Source organism: Panthera onca, chromosome F2 (genome assembly GCF_046562875.1).
Source record: "Panthera onca isolate mPanOnc1 chromosome F2, mPanOnc1 haplotype 2, whole genome shotgun sequence".
NCBI lineage: Eukaryota > Metazoa > Chordata > Mammalia > Carnivora > Felidae > Panthera > Panthera onca.
Genome location: NC_138356.1, coordinates 71,470,449 through 71,476,448, shown reverse-complemented (window position 1 = coordinate 71,476,448; position 6,000 = coordinate 71,470,449). Strand labels below are relative to the sequence as shown.

At 39.3% G+C, this 6,000-nt stretch overlaps 1 long non-coding RNA gene across 3 annotated transcripts in view; it reads left to right on the top strand.

Annotated features, from left to right (window-relative positions):
* The window catches only part of LOC132664519 (uncharacterized), a 398,084-nt gene that overhangs the window by 369,565 nt on the left and 22,519 nt on the right, over positions 1 to 6,000 (top strand). For all 3 annotated transcript variants that reach the window (XR_009603738.3, XR_009603739.3, XR_009603737.3), the window contains exon 3: positions 915 to 1,031. This is a non-coding gene — a long non-coding RNA (uncharacterized LOC132664519). The remainder of the gene's footprint in view (positions 1 to 914; positions 1,032 to 6,000) is intronic.

Genomic DNA, 6,000 nt, shown 5'->3' with positions numbered 1-6,000 from the left:
AGCAGGTGAGGCAAGGATCATCCCCAGGCTCTGTGGGGGACGGTGTGGCAAACAAAGGCAGTGGACCTAGGATTCACTGCCCTGCTTGTGAGGATGGGGAACAGGGCCAACAGGGGCCATTCAACACAGTATTCCCAGCATGTGGCCTAGAGAAGGTGTTCAGAAAATATTTGCCAGTCTAAAGGTGAGCCTTGCCTGGGAAACCTGTTAGTCTGTCTGCTTATTGTCAATAATCTAACAAGATGCTATGCCCTCAAAGAGTTTGTAAATCTCATCCCTCTACCCCAGTCAAGTAGTATCTTTGGTAGGGTTCCTAGACCCTTCCTTGAATACCCCCAGGGCAGCCCCACAGAAATCAACAGGAGATGGGAGACTAATTTTGGATACAGACTGAGCTGGGTTCAAGCTGTCCAAAAAATCAGTTTAATAATATAAAATACTAGGGATATGGGAGGCCAAGAAAGGACTACCAATTCTCGGGGTCTCCTAGCAGCTCTATTGCAGCCTCTTTGGGGAAGCCACCCCTTTGTCTTGGTCACCCCTTCGTGGCACGGTGCTCAGGTTAAGTCGGTTCTGTTGGGAGAGGAATGACTGAACATAAGTTAACGTAAATTGAACACGGTTTAACATACACACATGCGTGCATTCCTTCATTCCCTTTACCTATTTTGCCCCCACTCCCCATGTCTCCGATACAGGCTCCCTTTCTACAGACGTCTATCCCTTTGCCCCTGTTGCTAACTTAGATTTCCCTGTAATTTACTCATTCTGGGCCTGGCCCAGAGCAAGTGTTCTAATGAACAAGTTTCTGGCTCAGGGGCCTAAGCACAAAACGTTGGTGGGTGATATGATTGTTCCTGGGACACACGTAGGTACTCAGTTGTCTTTACCACCCATGTTTATTTTCTTCCCAGAGCTTGAAGGAGGATCCAGCCTGCTTCTCACACCACTGAAGTTCCCTCTTCATCACCTTGGCTTTGCACTTCCCGGAATGGAACTGCTTGTTAACTCTCTGAACTAGCCCAAAGCAGGTAATATTCAAAGCAGTTCAATCCAAAGAGCTATTTTTACAAGTCTGCTGGGAGATAACATAGGGGATAAAGCAGATTCCAGAAATACTACTGATAAGACCCAGCTTTGGGGAGAGGAGAAGGGAGAGGCTGAGGGATGGATATGGGACTCCAGTGGTCCCCATCCTTCCTCCTTTTTTTTTAAATTTTAACTTTAATTAATTTATTTTTTTATTTTAGAGACCGCATGAGCAGGGGAGAGGGGCAGAGGAGAGGAGAGGGAGAGAGTGAGAAAGAGAGACAGAGAGAGAGAGAGAAAATCTTAAACAGACCCCATGCTTAGTGTGGAGACATGGGCTCAATCCCACCACCCTGGGATCATAACCTGAGCCGAAATCAAGCATTGGATGCTCAACCGAGTGAGCCACCCAGGTGTCCTCCCCCTCCTTCTTCCTTCTATGCAGTTTCATTCCCAAAGCAAAACAATCCCTGGGGACTTGGAGGTGGGGTGGCGATGGGGGCTAATTCTAGGAGGTGGAATAGGGAGAGAAACATGAACAGCCGCAGCCAGCAATCTGTGAAATGTCAATAGGAAGAGAGAGAAGCCTTGATCACACTTCCACAATGTTCAGGTTAAGTCCAGTCCTGCTGGGAGAGTAATAATAACCATGACAACAGTAACAGTTAACTTACCGAACCACTGTAAACATTGTTTAGTTTAATACACACATGGACGCACATACACAAAGGAAACACTATTCTTACTCTGTTTACTAGTAAGGAACCTGGAACTAGGAGCAGTTAAGGAAGTTGTCTGAGATTCTGCAGTTGGGAAGTGGTAGCATCTCATGTGAACCTAAGTAGTCTGGCTCCAGAGATTCTCTTCCACCCTTACAACCTATATTCCAGGACTCTTGCTTCAGGTTTTTCAAAAAATGTATGCACATACAAATATGCACACTTAAAACATAAACTCTTTTTATTATTAAAAAGGAGTCACACACATCCCTCATTTAATATTTTGGGAACAATGGTGGGGACTGAGTTATTCTATGTCCCTGCCAGTTACTTTATAACAAATTTATTGAGATCTATTTCATTTTCCATAAAACTTAACCTTTTAAAGGATGTATCTCAGTGCTTTTTGGTATATTCACAGGGTTGTACAACAATCCCTACCTAATTTTGGAACATTTTCATCCTTCAAGAACAATCCTATTACCATTAGCAATCATTCCCATTGCCTCTTTTCCCCAGAATCTGGTAACCACTAATCTACTTCCTGTCTCTACTGAAATGCCTATTCTGGGCACGTCATATAAATGGGCTCATAGAACATGTGGCCTTTTGTAACTTGTTTCTTTCACTTAGCATGTTTTCAAGGTTCATCCAAGTGGTGGCAGGTGTCAGTACTTACTATGTTTGATTATTATTCCATTGTATGGATAGAACATAATTTGTTCATCAATTCGTCTACCGTTTTCACTTGTTTCTACCTTTTGGCTATCGTGAAGAATGCTATAGCGAACATTCATTTGCAAGTTTATGCAGACACTACGTTTTCATTTTGGGGTGTTTGCCTAGGAGTAGAATTGCTGGATTACATGGTAACTCTATGTTTCACTTTGTGAGGAACTGGCAGTCTGCTTTCCCAGCGCTGTCAGTGCAGAGCCCGATGAGGGACTCGAACTCACGAACCGTGAGATCATGACTTGAGCCAAAATCAAGAGTCAGATGCTCAACCAACTGAGCCACCCAGGCACCCCATAAATAACGTTCCAATAAACATGGGGGTGCATATATCATTTTCAATTCGTGTTTTCATTTTCTTTGGGTAAATACCCAGTGGTGGAATTTACTGGATCATGGGGTCTTTCTATTTTTAATTTTTTGTGGAACCTCCATACTGTTTTCCACAGTGGGGGTACCAATTTACATTTTTATGAACAGTGTTTGAGGGTTCCCTTTCTTCCAAATCTTTGACAACACTTATTTCTTGTTTTGGTAATAGCCACTCTGATTAGAGTAAGGTGATATCTTATTATGGTTTTGATTTGCATTTCCCTAATGATCAGTGATGTTGAGCATCTTTTCATGTGTCTACTTGCCATCTGTAGGACTTCTTTGGAAAAATGTCTAATTGGGTTCTCTGCTCATTTTTTAAATCAGTTTTTTTGTGCATTGTTATATGTACTATATTTTGACTATTAGTCTCTTACCAGATATATCATTTGAAAATATATTCTCCCATTCTCCCTGACTTGTTGATGGTTTCCTTTGCAAAAACTTTTCATTTTGGTGTAGTCCCAATAGTTTATTTCTGCTTTTATTTTTCTTGCCTGAGAAGACATAGCCATAAGTATATTGCTAAGGCAAATTTCCAAGAGATTACTGCCTGTGTTTTCTTTTAGGGGTTTTATAGTTTCAAATTTCACAGTTAGGTCTTTAATACATTTTTACTTTATTTTTGTATATGGTATAAAAGTGGTCCAGTTTTCCCAATGCCATTATTTGAAAAGACAGCCTTTTCCTCATTGTATATTCTTGCCTCCTTTGTTGAATATTAATTGACCATATAAGCATGGTTTTATTTCTGGTGTCTCCATCCTGTTCTATTAATCTGTGTTTATTCTGTGCCAGTACCATACTGTTTTCATTAATAGCTTTATAGTATATATAGTAATAGCTTTACAGTATATAGTGTTGTATATATATAGTATATATACTATAGTATAGTATAGCTTTATAGAAATCTGGGATTGTGATGCCTCCAGCTTTGTTCTTCTTAAGATTGATTTGGCTATTTGAGATATTTTGTGGTTCCATAGAAGTTTTAGGATTATTTGTTCTAGTTCTGTGGAAAATGCTATTGGTATTTTGATAGGGATTGCATTGAAAATGTAAACTGCTGGGGCACCTGGGTGGCTCAGTCAGTGAAGTGTCTGACTTCATCTCAGATCATGATCTCATGGTTTGCATGTTTGAGCCCCACATCAGGTTCTCTACTATCAGCACAGAGCCCACTCTGTCCCCCTCTCTCTCTGCCCCACCCCCTGCTTGCACCCTCTCTCTCAAACTAAAAAAATGTAAATTACTTTGGGTAAGGATAGACATTTTAAGGATAATAATCCTTTCCATTTGGTATTCATGAACATGGTATACCTTTCCATTTGTTTGTGTCATCTTCAATTTCACTTCAGAGTATAGGTCTTCCACCTCCTTTGTTAAATTTATTCCTAAATACTTTATTCTCTTTGGTGCAATTGTAAATAAGATTATTTAAAAATTTCTCTTTCTGGTAGTTATTAGTGTATTGAAATGGAACAGATATCTGTATATTAATTTTGTGTCCTGCAACCTTACTGAATTCATTTCTTCGTTCTAGTAGTTTTTTGGTGGAGTCTTTAGGGTTTTGTGTATATAGTAACAGGTCATATGCAAATAGTGTCAGTTTTACTTATCAATTTGGATGCCTTTTCTTTTTCCTGTATGACTGCTGTGGCTAGGCGCTTCCTGTACTATGTTATATAAACGTGGCAAGAGTAAATATCCTGGTCTTTTCCTGATTTTAGAAGAAAAGCTTTCAGTTTTTCACCACTGAGGATGATGTTAGCTGTGGGTTTTCGATATATGGCCTTTATTATGTTGAGGTGTATTCCCTCTAAGCTCATTTTAGGGGCATTTTTATCATGAATGGATGTTGTATTTTGTCAAATGCGTTTTCTGCATTTGAGATCATCATGTGGTGTTCATTCTTCCTTTTGGTAATTTGTTACATTGATTTGTGAATATTGAATCACGTGCATCCCTGAAATAAGTCCTACTTGATTGTGCTAAATGATCCTTTTAATATATTGTTGACTTCTGTTTGTTAATATTTTGTTGAGGGTTTTTACATCTATGTTCATCAGGGATATTGGTCTATAGCAGGTTTTTTTTTTTTTTGGTAGTGTCTTTGGTTTTGGTATAAAGGTAATGCTGGTGTTGTAGAATGAATTTGGAAGCTTTCTATCCTCTATTTTTGGAATCATTTAAGAATAGGTATTAACTGTGCTTTAAATGTTACAATGCACCTGTGAATTCATCCAGTCCTGGACTTTTGTTTGTTGGGGGGGGGTTTGATTACTGATTCAGTTTCAGAAGATTGTATGTTTCCAGGAATTTACCCATTTCCTCTAGGTTGTTCCATTTGTTGGGATATAATTTTTCAATCAATTCTTTAATAATTTTTTTATTTCTGTGTTGCCTGTTATTTCTTTCATTTTTTAAAATAAAAAGAAATATTTAAATTCAACTTAGTTAACATACAGTGTAGGATTTGGTTTCAGGAGTAGAACCCAGTGATTCATCACTTGCATATAACACCCAGTGCTCATCCTAACAAGCACCCTCCTTAATGCCCATCACCCATTTAGCCCATTCCCCCACACAACACCCCACCAGCAACCCTTGTTTGTTCTGTGTATTTAAGAGATCATGGTTTGTCTTCCTCTGTTTTTATCTTATTTTTCCTTCCCTTCCCCTATGATCATCTGTTGTGTTTCTTAAATTCCACATATGAGTGAAAACATATTTGTCTTTCTCTGACTTGTTTCACTAAGCATAATACACTCTAGTTCCATCCACGTTGTTGCAAATGGCAAGATGTCATTCTTTTTGACTGCCAAGTAGTAGTCCATTGTGTGTATATAAATACCACATCGTCTTTATCCAATCATCAGTCAGTGGACATTTGGGCTCTTTCCATTATTTGGCTATTGTTGATAATGCTGCTATAAACATTGGGGTGCATGTGCCTCTTCGAAGCAGCATTGGTATCCTTTGGATAAATACCTAGTAGTGCAATTGCTAAGCTGTAGCGTAGTTCCATTTCTTTAATTTTTTGAGGAAACTCCAGAGTGGCTGCATCAGTTTGCATTCCCTCCAACAGTGCAAACGGCTCCTTTGCCAACATCTTTCTCGGAATCCTTGCCAACATCTGTTGTTTCCT